Source organism: Plectrocnemia conspersa, unplaced genomic scaffold, assembly GCF_051122295.1.
Source record: "Plectrocnemia conspersa isolate PC_06_02 unplaced genomic scaffold, ASM5112229v1 ptg000005l, whole genome shotgun sequence".
Classification (NCBI taxonomy): Eukaryota; Metazoa; Arthropoda; class Insecta; order Trichoptera; family Polycentropodidae; genus Plectrocnemia; species Plectrocnemia conspersa.
In genome coordinates this window covers 22,864,433-22,878,948 of record NW_028277169.1, presented here as the reverse complement: position 1 = coordinate 22,878,948, position 14,516 = coordinate 22,864,433, and the positions used below count along the sequence as shown (strand labels likewise).

The following is a 14,516-nucleotide window of genomic DNA, read 5'->3' as shown; positions in this document are numbered from 1 at the left end:
AATAATTTAACATCGGCGGCTAACCAAATATAGTAAAGAAGGTTGTTTGAAAGAAAATAGTTTTTTAACAAAAAACCGCGTGAAAAACGGGCAAGGATTTTCCAGTCTCTCTGGGAAACTTTTAAAAAGAAAATAAAAACTATTGAAATAGGGCTTCGAGTGTTTATAGTTTTTATTTTAATCCGCAGCACCGAGGTGGAAATTTCTCAAATCGCATTGCCCACTCTATCTCGCTCGAAACACTCTTCCAACCCCTACTCTGTGTAGGGGTTGAAATCAGAAGACCCATGAGAATATTTTATTGCATAGGGACCAGTGCCTAACGTTAAACAACCGAGAAATAAAACGCACTTGATGTAGGTGAAAATGACGTGTTGAATGGACGCTACTTAACGGTTAAATAACAAGGTTATTGTTTCAATTATGTTAGTAAAGTATTGGTTAGGTTATTTGATCTTCGACGAGTTTTTAAATTATTTTATTAATAAGCTGCTATTTTATTTAAAGGCACATTTATAGTGAAAATGTTATTCACTGTCAAAATATACTTTATTTGACATAATATTAAATAATTAGTTAGATATTAATTTTAAAATCTTTGGTTCTACTTCTATGTATGTCTATAAGACTAATTATAATTCCAATCGATTATCAAAAAAATACTGTTTCTATGGAATATTAATATAAAATCGAGCTAGGTCATTCATAGTCAGCTATAATAATAGTTTATAATTAATAATATAGATATTATTAATGAAAATGCTGCGATGTGTGCCTCACTACTTACTTAGTATTTGTTGATTGTGTTTATCTGTATGTAACGTCTGTCATACTACAATGTAAGATTTACAATTAATAAATAAATAAATCCTTTAGGCCACTCTGTATACGCCATTTCTTTTGCTCTATTTAAACGTCTTCGAGAAAACAGCGACAGATAACAAACGACGCCCTTTTGGCTACAATTCTTTCCAAGTACACAAAGTTGCTGATAGCGTTCAATTTGCGATCGCTTCATGTGTGAACGGTGATACGCCGCGAACATGGGGCGCGCAATCATGCCGAAACGCATGGTAATGAGCTATGCCAGAGCTGCACTGGTTCGAAACGCTTTTATAATTGTTTTCACAAAAACTGTCACACCTGCTGATTTATGCGTCTAGGATATTAGCGCACAGGATGTGCCAAATGTGAGTTTTTAGCGCTCGGTATAAAATCAAAAGCGGCAATCTCCAAAATATTGCGAAAAAGTTTGTAAATCCAGTGGCAAAGCGATACGAATCATTTATTAATTGAACCGGAAAGTTGGTTGATAAGTCGACATTTTTGACATACACAAATGTACATGTAGCAAAAATGGCAATATCCAATTCCATTTAGAAGGTCACTTTACCGAATCATTTCTTCAAAGTATATTATAAACAAAGGTTTAACTTCCGATGAAATTTTTGCGTATTGTGTTCCGGGAAGTGAAATAATAAGGTAATATAGTACAAAGCGTACTAAATTTGATGTTCTATAATTTTGCCTTAACATATATTGTCAGTATGAGTGAGGGTTAAGTGTGGCACTCTCGCAATTTAACTTACTAGTAACTCGCTCATCCATCAATTAAGTGAATCGTTTGACATTGATTTACTAAATTGCTCTCGTTTTGTTTTGCTATTTACCATGACTATGAGATTTCTTAGTTGGATTTTTTTTTGGGCAGTATTTCTTTCGCTTTAATTTCATTTGATAAATTGGTTCTGTATACTAATGATACAACAGAACAAGAAAAAAAAATTGAAACATCTAAAGTAAGTTATATAATAATAACGTAATATATACAAATAGCAATATCTATATTTTAAGTATTTTTTTACAGTTTATTATCAATAATAATAATATATGAATTTCATAGTATAAATGCGAAAAAGACATTAAAATGCGGTGCGTGTGATAACGAGCCCAGAAATATATCTATTTACTAAATGTCAATGTATATAAAAATACAATTTTCAAGTCTCAAAGATAGAATTTTAGTTTAAATTAACTAAACGTACACGATATAATTCAATTAAATAAAAATTATTCAAGTAACTATTTATTTTTATTAAATTTACTAATACGATAGACCAGAAATATAGTTAGTTACTAATATCTGAAAGATCTGGGTTTGAATCCGTTATAAAATCTAGCGTTTTAGAATTTCTATCGTGCTTAAAAGATCATAAGCAGTAATTAATTTAATATAACTATTATTTTATTTATCTCATATCTAAATATCGTTATAAATAATTAAAATAAAATTAAGCCAAGTCGCGCATAATATTTGTATGTAAAGATGAAATGTTTTTCACTAATTTGCAGACCGATTTTAATTTAGTTTTTCATTACAATTTTGTAGGTTTTAATTTTGTTTGCTTTATTGTATTGCATGAGGCTAACGTCTGTCATGTTAAAAGAAAAGTTCATAATATGTATAAATACCATATAATATTGATATCATAGAATTTATTAACGCAAAAAAGCCACTGAATATATTTATTTACTAAATGTCAATGTATGTAAAAACTCAATTTTTGCCTTCAGTGCCCATTTAGTGTGAAAGAAGCAAATGTGACAGATTTTTTTTATAAATTTAAATATGTAATGGTAGGCCAGTTTTCACAATTTCACGAAAATTGAGCTAGGTCGTTAATAGTGACACATATAAGTTATAAAATATATGTCACTTATTTACATATAGATTTTAGTCTAGTGTCTTACTACTTAGCTGTAATTATTGATCGTGGTTACTTTGATATAACCCATTGAGCTAGCGTCTGTCAATTTTCTATTAATAAATATGTGCTAATATATATTTATGAAATAACACTTTTACAGTTTTATATTGAGAAGAATAATGTCAATGTATATAAGAACTTAATTTTCATCGTTAGTGCTAATAATTGCATTGAATTATATGTAATATTAAAATTTAAAATAATTATAATTACACAATATATTGTGATATAACAAAAAAATATCAGCAATTATTTTCTGTATTTTAAGTATATTATTACTGCCAAATAATTTTGATGTTTGGTTCATTAAACTATTGATAAGCAATCAGGGGTATACCGCCGCTCGTCGTCGTCGCCGTTAGAAACAATTATTAATTTAATATTATTGTGTTTATAATAATTAAATATTAATTGATTTTAAATAAGTTTCTTAATAATATTGAAATATATTATAGTATTTTATGATATTAGAATATATTTAAGCATTTTTGATACAAAGAAAAGTTACCATAATATATATGTATGTGAAATTACATGTTTTTTTAAAATATTTATTAGGCAATAAAGAATTTATTTTTTAATTTTTAGATAATTTTTTTCACTATTTTGTTTTAATAAAAAATAATACTAAAAACAATAATTAATTTCGCGATTTTTAGTAATTAAAAAAAAAATTTTGAAGAAAAAAATTTAATAAAAAATAATCTTACTAAAATAAAACAAATTAAAGTTTCTTATGTTTAGTTCAGACAGATAAGATCGTTTACATTTAAGTTACCCGATTGTTTTTAATTATTATATATAATAATATATTGTACAAAAAGTTCTTTATATCACATTTTTTACAGAATTTTTTTACTTAAAAACTTTAATGTTAAATGTATCATACATCTTTGGCAATATTTAAAAAAAAAACAAAGATTTTTTGTTGACTCACAAAATATATTTCTGCTGTTAAAAACTAGGAGGAAAAGGAGGAGGGGGGGGAATATTTTTGTATATTTATCGTCTACTTATAAATTTAAATTATACACGGGTTATTACACCGTGCACATTTCCTTGTACACATCCCGTTCATAAATAAAATAAACAACTATAAGTGAAAATATAAAATTATCATAGTGAAGTCTCATATACATATTATATATGCAATAAATTATCTGTCCAAAAACAGTTAAACCTTAAACAGAGCATGGTTAAATTTTTCTTTTACTCCAAACAGGGGCGATTTATGTAAAAAGTCAAAGACGGGGTGCATCCAGTTATTATTTAAGAAGGAGGGTCGTTCTTTCAAAGTTTACGCATATTGGCATTTATAACGTCTGAAAAGGCTAAAAGAAGTTCTAATATACATTGGTTAAAATAATAAAAGAAGCTGAGCGAAGTGAGCGTAACTTTTTTCTACTCAAAAATAAAAGGGGGCGAGAAAATTGATTTAAAATTAAAATTATTCAGAAGCGCTTCTTAGAAGATCTCCTTTGAGTTAAGTAAGCTCGTTAATAATTTTAATTGAAAAAAGTTTGTTAATTTTATCGGTATATAATTAATTGTACTCGTTTTATTTACATACATTAAACTCTGTGTATTAATATCGTAAAAAAATGCACTTTTAAAATGTTTATATTTAAATCATCCATTTAAATCTTTATTTATATTTTATGATCCATATTATATCTGAATTTTAACGATCAATTGCATATTAGATACCATTATGGTGCGACCTATTTCTGGAAGTTTTTATTAGATATATCTATCGTACCGTGACCTGATTCACAATCGAAATACCTTTATTTTTCTTATAACTCTGAATGTTTTTATTGCAACGTTCATTGTGACCGTACGAGAATTTTTTTAATAATTAATAGAAATGACATTAAAGTTTTCCAAAATTTAAATTTAATATTTTTATGGATATGCTGAGGACTATCTTATAGTCAAACATCTTTTTCCGTGAGTTATATCTAAATTGCACAGTAAATGTTTAAGGGTAATAAATTTGCATAAGCAGTAAAATCTTTGAATCAAATTTAATATTAACGTGGCTATTTTAAAAACACAACATTCCTACAACTGGGTCCTGATAAATATAACCACGTAGCGTAGACCATAATAAAAAATGGCGGTGTATCTCTAACGACTATATAACTTTTCATTTGTACATTACAAGAAACATTTATCTGATTTATTTTGTCTATTATTAGGCATTCTAAATCGAAGTTCTGTAGCACCGTAAGTCAGTATCAGAAATATATGAATCACGTCTACTTGACGATAAATATATTGTGTGTATAACGAAAAAGCTGGTCGTGAATATGGACCATTAGCGCACAAAAACATTCAGTTCGAATGCGCAATCATAAATTGGACTGCTCTTCGCACGCACATATAGAGTCGAAACGTCGAAAGGGTTGAAAGGGGAGCAATTTGAAGCGCAGACCCTTCGCCATAATTACTTTAAGCACCGGTCATCAAACTTAAGATTTTGACTTTTGACGGCCATAAAGCTCCCGAATCCCCATTGCCAGCTCTATCCGAAATTGCCTCCGCCTCTTCCGTGGAATTTCTGCTCCGCGTTCCATTACAAGAGGACTTTGTCTATGTGTGTGTGCACTTTTAAAACAAGTTGTATGGTCTTTGTTTCGCGAGATTTAAAATGTATAGCATAGGGGTGGATTCGTGCCACTTTTCTTGATACAACCGTTGTAAAATAGTCGCACGAAGAGAACTCGCGGATTAAAAGTTGGTGAGATTCGAATGAGATCGGTCCTCTGAACCGTGATCTGAATGCTGAATGTGATGATAAAAAATACCATCAATGAAACTTGCGGTAAAAATGAGGATTAACATAAACGCTTAATTTATTTGAAAGTTGAAAGAAGAGTATGTATAATTTAAAATTAAAACTAGCTTAAAAAACATAACCTTAATAAGATTATCCTTATATTAAATGTTGATATCAGAATTATCTTAAATATTTACTTTCATAAAAGTGTATCAGAAAATTGTTTAAATTTAATGCAAGCGTTAAATCCCTTGGTGTATATAAAATAAAAAGCATGCAATTGCACTTTAAAACCCATATTTATCATAAATATTAAGCTATGTTTACTTGATGATAAAATTTGGTTTGTTTGCTAATCACGAATTGAGCCTAAATTTTTTTTCACCGCCGACAAAAACATAATATGATGTCTAAATCATTTAATAGCTGTTTTAAATAGCGAATCATTTTAACATAACTCTCAAAAATCAGTGACTGCGAACAAATCAACGATATAAAAAAATAAGTGCTTTTTTAAAATTACTTTTGTGTATAAATATTTATTAATAACATATGTCACATATCGATTCTAACATAAAATAGAACTTGGTTTTTAAAAATTTATTAATTTTTAAAAAACGTTTGTGAAGTAGAATGTGATTTATTAAATATCAGAAAATATCAAAGATGGTAAATATCAAAATTTACTATATCAAGTATAGTCCTGGATGTGGGAGACAAGCAAAGATAGACGACGATGTCCTGGCTGCAGAAATAGAAGCTAATCCTACACATACTATCCATCAGTTGTCTGAAAAACTAAACGAGTCCGATTCAACAGAGCATAGACACAAAAAAATATTGGAGACAAGATATATGGGTTCCACACAAATCGAACAAAAAAAATAAAGTCGGCGCGTATCTACATATCCCAAGTGCTTCTGGATCTTGAAGCTGGTCATTTTTCTCGATCATTTGATAACTGGTTGTAAGGCAGTGATTATCCAAAAGTCAAATAGAAAATAGCATTTGTGTGTACAGTGATATTGCAAAGAGATTGTGCATTACTAAGCTCTAAAGCAAATCAAACAATAACAGCAATCTTATAATGTGAATAGCTGGACCGTTTTACATGAGGAAGTTGCTACATTCGACTACTATTTATTTTAATCGATGCAACAATTCTTAAAACGAAAAAAAATAAAATGCAGACAATATGAAAAGCGAGCTATCGGAATATTTTGCATCAAAGCCTCCAACATTTTATGGTAATGGAATTAAAAAAATGACTGAGAGGTAAAAGAATAAATATTTAAAAGTGCTTTTTTTCTTCATTAAAAAACGACATTCATTGCAGAAATATTTTATATTATCAATGCATTTTTAAAGTACTAAAGTAAAGCTTTAGGATTTATGTATTATATAACTGAGGTTACAAAAAAATGTAAAACAAATATTAAATACATATTAAAAATAAGTGTTGTATTTTTAATATAAATCAATTATTTTATCTGAGTGGCCAAAATCAACTAATTATTAATATTAATTCTAAAAATAATTTCGCAATTAAGAAAATGAAGCAAGCTATTTTAACGGTTACTCTCTGTTACACAAAAACATTGCGCTTTAATCTGTTTTTAATTTGTATTAAAATACAATTCAGCAGCCTACATGTTTAAATTGCTAAATAGACATGAAAGATTTGAGTTTATTTATCAAAGGCATGTATAGCATTAAAAATTACTAATATATTTTATTGTTTTTTTCACATAAAGCGACGATATATCAACAATTATAATTGGAAGTACAAATAAATTATTGTTGATGTTTTTATTAAAACTAAAATTTAGTTTGAAATCAATATGATAGAATGCATGTTTTAACTGATATTTAGATGACAAAGAATTGGGCGCATTAATTATAGACTATAAATTATTTATCACAAATTACTTTAAAAATATCTTAAAAATAAAACCAAGAGTTAATGAGCTTATAATTTTACATGCAAATAAACTTATCCTTTTATTACGTAAAATGTTGTAGTTAATATTATTAAAAACAATAAGAGGACCTATAAAAATAAGCTTGCAATTCGGAATAATTTTTTTTGCGGTTACGCACTCTAACCAATAGATATTGCGCTTTTATAATTTTGTATGATTTAAATTTTATTCAAAATCAATAGTATACCATGCATGTTTGAAAAAGAATTGCGTGTTTTAATTACAGACTTATAAGTCATAAGTAATTAATTACAAATTACTAATGAATTTTATCGATTTTTAAAATATACTGACGATATCTCAAAAACAAAAACTTATTAGCAATACAATGATTGATTGTAATTTACACATGCAAAATATTGTTGTATTTATTATTAAAATAAGTGAGACGATATTATAAAAAAAGCTTGCATGAATCACATATGAGCTTTTTTTGACGAATAGACATCGAGCTTTTACTATTCTGTGTAATGGTATTATCTTTTAAAAGTAATATGATATAATGCATGATTTATAACATACGTATAAGTCATACATATTTAATTACAAATCACTGATAACTTAAATTGACAATATCTCAAAAATAAAACCTTTTTGGGAATACAACTAATGATACATCAGCTACATGCAAATCGAATTATATTATCTTTGTACAAAAATATTGTTGTTGTTGTTGTTATTATTAAAACAAGTGAGATGACCTTTAAAAATAAGCTCTCAATTCGGAATCGAATACGAGCTTTTATATATTTTTCCATTATGCTCTTTGAGAAACAGACATTGAACTTTTATTATTTTGTATGACATATTTTTTTTAATAAATATGCTAGCATGTATGTTTTAATTGATAAATAACCTACAAACATTAATTGCGTGCACCTTTTAAATACCTATCAATCATTAATAATTAACTACAAATTACAATTAGTGGCAGGAAAACGTTATTAAAAAAAAAAATCACAATTTGTAATTGTACATACGGTTCAAATTATCTCTGTGTTAAAAATATTGTTGTGAATCACGGTTACGCTCTGTTACATACAGATATTGGGCTTTTATTTAATCTGTTTTCAATTTGTATTAAATCACAAAATATTACTGCATGCATGTTTTAATTGCTAAATAGACCATAATGAATTGCGTGCATGCATTATAAGATTAGATCACATCACAGACTTTTCGTATCCATTTGCTTTGTTTAATCAACATAAATAAACTACGTATTATTTTAATAGCAATTGTAAGTTCATTCACTTGCAATTACAGCATCTAAATCGCTAGAGTTTTAAATATCTCGTTTGATAGAGATCCGACGTGGTTGTACGTGGATTAAAAGTTTCGAGAGTCTCGCAACTACTCGGGCTATAAAATATATTGCATAGGGAGACAACAACCATTCCACTACACACAATACTCTGCGAAAGCTCGCGGATTAAAACTTGCCACGGGTTCCAATGTTACAACGTGACCGGTCTTGGCGACGCAACAAGGACCGGATTTTTCGTTTAAGTCAAGATAATTAAGTTTGAAAAGCTCGTTTCGTGAACGAGAGGAGAGGAAACTTTATCGCTTTCCGATAAAGATCCCGGATCTAAAAATCTATACGGACATGCATAACTGACGCCGACATCAAATAAATTGAAACGACACAAAGAAGTAAAAGTGAAACTCTCCGGGGACACTCCGGGGGAGTAAGAAGTAGGGTTCAACCCATCGAAGAAGCTACTGCGAATACCGCAAAACACACAAAACATATACGAGCATGAATACAAATGTGTGTGCCTAAGTGTATGGCGGATGGTAACGTCGATGGTGGGCGACCCTCTCGAAGGGAAGATTTCAGATTTTGTTGTTTAAAATATTCATATCGGTCGGATTCAAAAGACGGCTATTTGTACACTGAGATGGCGAATCTTGTGAAACTAATCTTATCAGCAACTAAATGATGCAAACCATATCGAAATATACAAATTTATCAACAATAAAATGTCATATACAAGCTAAAACATAAATACATTTATTCATTACCGAATATATAATATTTGGATGTTTTGCTACAAATGTACAGTACATTGATTTAAATATACCGATGTAAAATCTTTATTACATGTATCTATATTTTGCGGATTAATCAAATTCAAGCAAAATATTAAACACATATCTCTGGATCACAAAAATCTGTATAAATTTACTATTAAAAAACATTATATGCCATCATAAAAATAATATCAGTAAATATACTATATGTATTACTCTCATAGTATAATTGATAAAATAATAACAATTACTTATATTTTTTTCTTTACAGTTAATGTGTTTTACCAGTAAAGTAATATTTATAAGTATATATAATATGTTATATACTATAATATATACAATAATAAATCCTAAAAAACAATTTTTAGATCCACAAACAGATTTTTGTCCACTTTTCTCCTATAAATAATTGTCCTAATAATCTATACTGAGATAATAATTTAAAGAAACTGAAAATATTGCAGATTAAGTTAAAATATGGATAACTTATGTAAGGTACTTTATATTATAAATAAATAATGTATCATATATAAAAATTATGAAAATTTACTTACAAATACCCAATTCAAATTATGAACTTAAATAAAAAAATATATAATGTGTGCTTTTATCTCGATTATTAGCTATTGATATTTCAGTATTAATATTTTAATATACATATTTTCTAAAGAGTAGCGTTTTTTTCTGTTTAAAATTCTTAGGCAATCGTAGTATTATTGTTTTAATAAAATATTGCAAGAACGGAGGATGCAAAATATATTTGTTACATAAATGTCAATTAATGGAATATAAAGTAAGCAATACAGTTTTTCTGAAAATACTGTGAAGTCGGGTTGCTAAATAAAGATCTAAATTATCAACAACAATAAAAATAATAAAATCGGACATTTCAGTATTCATACGCTTAATACTTTCCTCAACTAATTTTATAGCAACTCGTCGTAAAAATAAGCAAATTTGTTATTTTTATAAATAAACCATAGACACAATTTTTATTGAACAATACTAATCTATTTCCTTTAAATAGATATTATAAATAAAACTAGAGCTATGTAGCTTATTAAAAGTAATATATAAATAAAGTATAACTTTTTTTTAAATTTATAATCAAAAAAAATGTATTTTTAACAAATGTGCGTATTTTTCTCTATTGTCATTTACTAATAATCACTTTCTCATTTACGCGTACATAAATTAACAAATACTGTGAACTTTTCATATAATAAATACTCGAGTATAATAAAATCTCGTGTATAATATAGAAGTAAGTCGCAAATGATATTTTATGACTCGAATAAAATTATTTTTCTATAATTTTAAATATATGTGAATTTATTACATATATTTATGAATATTAAAATCAATATTTTTAAGCAATAGTTGATCTTAATGTTTCTGATTTTATAAAACGCAACAATATTATTGTTCTCGTTCGTGAAAATATTTTCTTTGTAACACAAATATATTAAACTTTCAGTTAATTCATACTAAATTTTGTGTTTATAAGAAAAATATTATTTAAATAAATTGTTTTCGTTTTACTTTTCCAGCAAATATTTTAGTTAAAAAGTATGAGTTTTGATAACCTTTTACTTATTGTTGTAATTATTTTATTATTCTCAAAATATTATCTATTATCAAAGCACATCTATATTATTTTTTAATATAAGCACTAATTGGCTAAATGAATGTAAATATTTCTAAAATTAGTTCTATAAAATAAACACAGTACTATAATTATTAACAATCTGATTTTATTGTAGGATTTCACAAATCTACTAATTGCATCAAAAACATATGATTTTATTGTACCATAAAGTGCAACGCAATCAGATGTTCATAAAAAGTTAAGAACCCTTGTTTAAACTCAATCGCATAAATCGCATAAAAAATATTATATCTTTATATCTTAGAGATCGAGTTTTAATTGGTTTTTGTAGATATTTAAAAACCAAGTAATATTAGGAGAGGAATAAATTTATTTGTTGTGTGATAAATATAAATATAAAAAATATAAATATTAGATCAATAAATGATTAAGAAAAAGCCTTAAAATAAGATTATATTATTTTCCTACTATCCCGGTGATAATGCCACTAGATATACATTGTAATTTACAGGAAATAAGCCAAGAAAATTGCTGGTTAAATTTATTTTAAGTTACTTTTATACAAAGCTTATACAATGTATAAGTTTTACTGACGGTGTTTCAAATGTATTGAAGGATATGCTATGATTTTCATGATAATGCATATCTAATATTAAACAAAATTATGTGATTTTTAAAAGTTTATTATATATCTTTTATTTTCGAGGACAAACAGATTTAGTTTTAGTCATAAATAAAGTAATAAGATGATATTCTCTACCGTTATAATAGTTTAATGATCATTTGTCGTATAAATATAAATTATTCGAATTAAACGTTAAACTATAACCAATAAAATATGCGATAAATATTTCCCATAATAATTAGCGAACCCATAAATCAAAACCGCTCGTAAACAACAGGAAATGAATTGGAAGTTTTTATTGGATCTTACATATTCGACAACCATAGCAACTTTTCATTTGGGTAATAAAATATTCGTAACGAAAAACAAACAAGAAAAATCATAGTTAATATTAGGAATACTAATAAATATATTTAGTAATTTCACTTAAAGCATAGGTATGCCGATAGCTTAAGTGAAATATTATGTACAAATAAAAACATACAGAGGAGAAGATTCATAATTTTTTGACCTTTTTTTTAAATTTTATGTCATATCAAAAATTTATGTATATATGTAGAAAACAATAAAAATACGTTATAAATATTTAAATAATAATAAATATTATTAATTTGTATTTTATATACAATTGATTTAAAATAACATTAAATTAGTTTAAGATATGTATGTTAGAAAGCTTAAAAGTAAATTTTTTACCGATAAAAAATGCTTGATAGATAATAAGAAATTTATTATTTAATATAACATATTTTTAATATATAAATCATTTATATATTTAAACGTCAGATTTAATGCATCTGACTTCATACAAATACAATGTATTGTAAGGTTGATCTTAAAAACCCTAAAAGACACTCCTTTGATTTAATTTACAATTGATTAAAATAAAATTATTAAATTAATAAAATGCTTAAAATTGCTATATTTTATCGATAACTTTTTTAATCTTCGTATATTGATTGCATCAGCTTTTTGAATTTAAGTCAGATATTTATTATTGTAGCTGTAATATTTCATGGAAATCGGAAAAAATGTGGACACAATTTTGTGACACATAAACATACATCATTGTGAAACATGGACAGGTTTTTTATCAAAATTTGATTCAAAACTATAAGATAAATATAAAAGTTGCTAGAAACAATATTTAGATCTACTTTTAAATGCCTATTATATGAAAAATATTATTTACATAAAAATTAATTTCTCTAGAAATGAAACGTATATTTTTCAGTAATAATAATTAGTATAATAGTCAAAGCGTTTATGTATGTTTATTTTTGTATAGGTATGTGTTTACGTTTATATCAATGGCACACGCTTAGGTAATGTCATCGCTTTCGACATTAGAAAGAACGTAAATACAAGTGTATTATAAAAAAAATGACTATCATATTTATTTAATATTTCTAGTACACCTTATAGTAAACTTTATATTTTACAAAAATAAACCAACTAAACTTTTTATTGATATTTAATTATTGGAAGGTAATAATTAATATTTAAAAACCACTAATATTTTTTTAAAACCCATAACTTGATCTAAATATTGTTTATGACATGTAAGTACATCACAATTAATTTATATTGTGTGTTTTAATGCATTTAATAAAAAACATTTATCTTTCTATTGATCAAACTCACGTGGCGATCCAAGGGTGGCTTATTTTATATGTAATAACATTAATAACTAATATCTTAAACTAATGGAAAATGTGATAAAACTCCTAAAAACTCATTTTACAATTAAAACAAATCTCATTTCCGATTTGAAATATATATGTATAACTAATTTTCAAATAGTGTAATAATAGATAAAAACAATTGAAAGTGTATTAATAACAAATAAAATTCACTTTGGATACTCTTTTAAATTTGTATTATTGTGAAGGTCAAAAAATTAGGGACATTCTCTCCTCGTAGGTCCACAAACACATTATGCAGCAGGATCCCAGTCACGTGACTCGAATCAGATTACGCGCGAGACAAAAGCTCTCGAATTTGATTACACACCGCTCAAAACTACTAAGCAACACTCACATGACTCTCTCGCGGCTCTTAATAGTCTCTGTCCGTCCTGCGTGACGTCACTCGCCGCGTTCGTCCGGTTTGTTGCGGTCGTTTCGCGATCTTTTTCGACTGTCGGTCTTTTCCGAATCGCGAATCCCGAAGCGTCCGCTCGGCTCCGATCCGAATCCCCAACTGGCGTCTGGCGTGTGCCAAAGCGGTCCCTCCCCCTTCGCCCCCGATGCTCCCATGGACTATGAACCAACCCCTCCCCCGGCACCCTACCATGTCTCCCATCCCCAGTCGCCAAACATGGCGGACAAACACATAAATACTTGCGGGTAGTTAGTTTAGGATTGTGTCGGTCGGTGGTGCATCGCCACTTTGAATGCAACTGCAGTTGCAATTGCAGCTACGCGACACTTCAATGCCTCGAAAGAAAAATGATGCAAGTAATATTTTTAAGCATTTGTTTTCTTGTTAAGTATAAAGAAAGTAATATTAATATATAATTAAAATACACAAATTAAAGTGTAATTTATTTAATTCAAGATGCTTTCTTGACAGTATTTTACATACACAAGGTGTGATAAAAAAAAACATTTTTTTATATTATTTTGATCACGTGGGGGTTACCAGTTTAGCGGACGAATAGTGACGGGTAGCAATTAGACACAGATTGGACCGTTGCAGTAATAATTTATTA

General features: G+C 27.5%; 1 protein-coding gene across 2 annotated transcripts in view; it reads right to left on the bottom strand.

Moving 5' to 3' along the window:
• Window positions 1–14,011, bottom strand: part of tei (irregular chiasm C-roughest protein teiresias) — a 247,109-nt gene extending 233,098 nt beyond the window's left edge. For both annotated transcript variants that reach the window (XM_088185654.1, XM_088185656.1), the window contains exon 1: window positions 13,844–14,011. The gene's annotated coding sequence lies outside the window, so the exon portion shown is untranslated. The remainder of the gene's footprint in view (window positions 1–13,843) is intronic.
• Window positions 14,012–14,516: the final 505 nt, after the last annotated feature.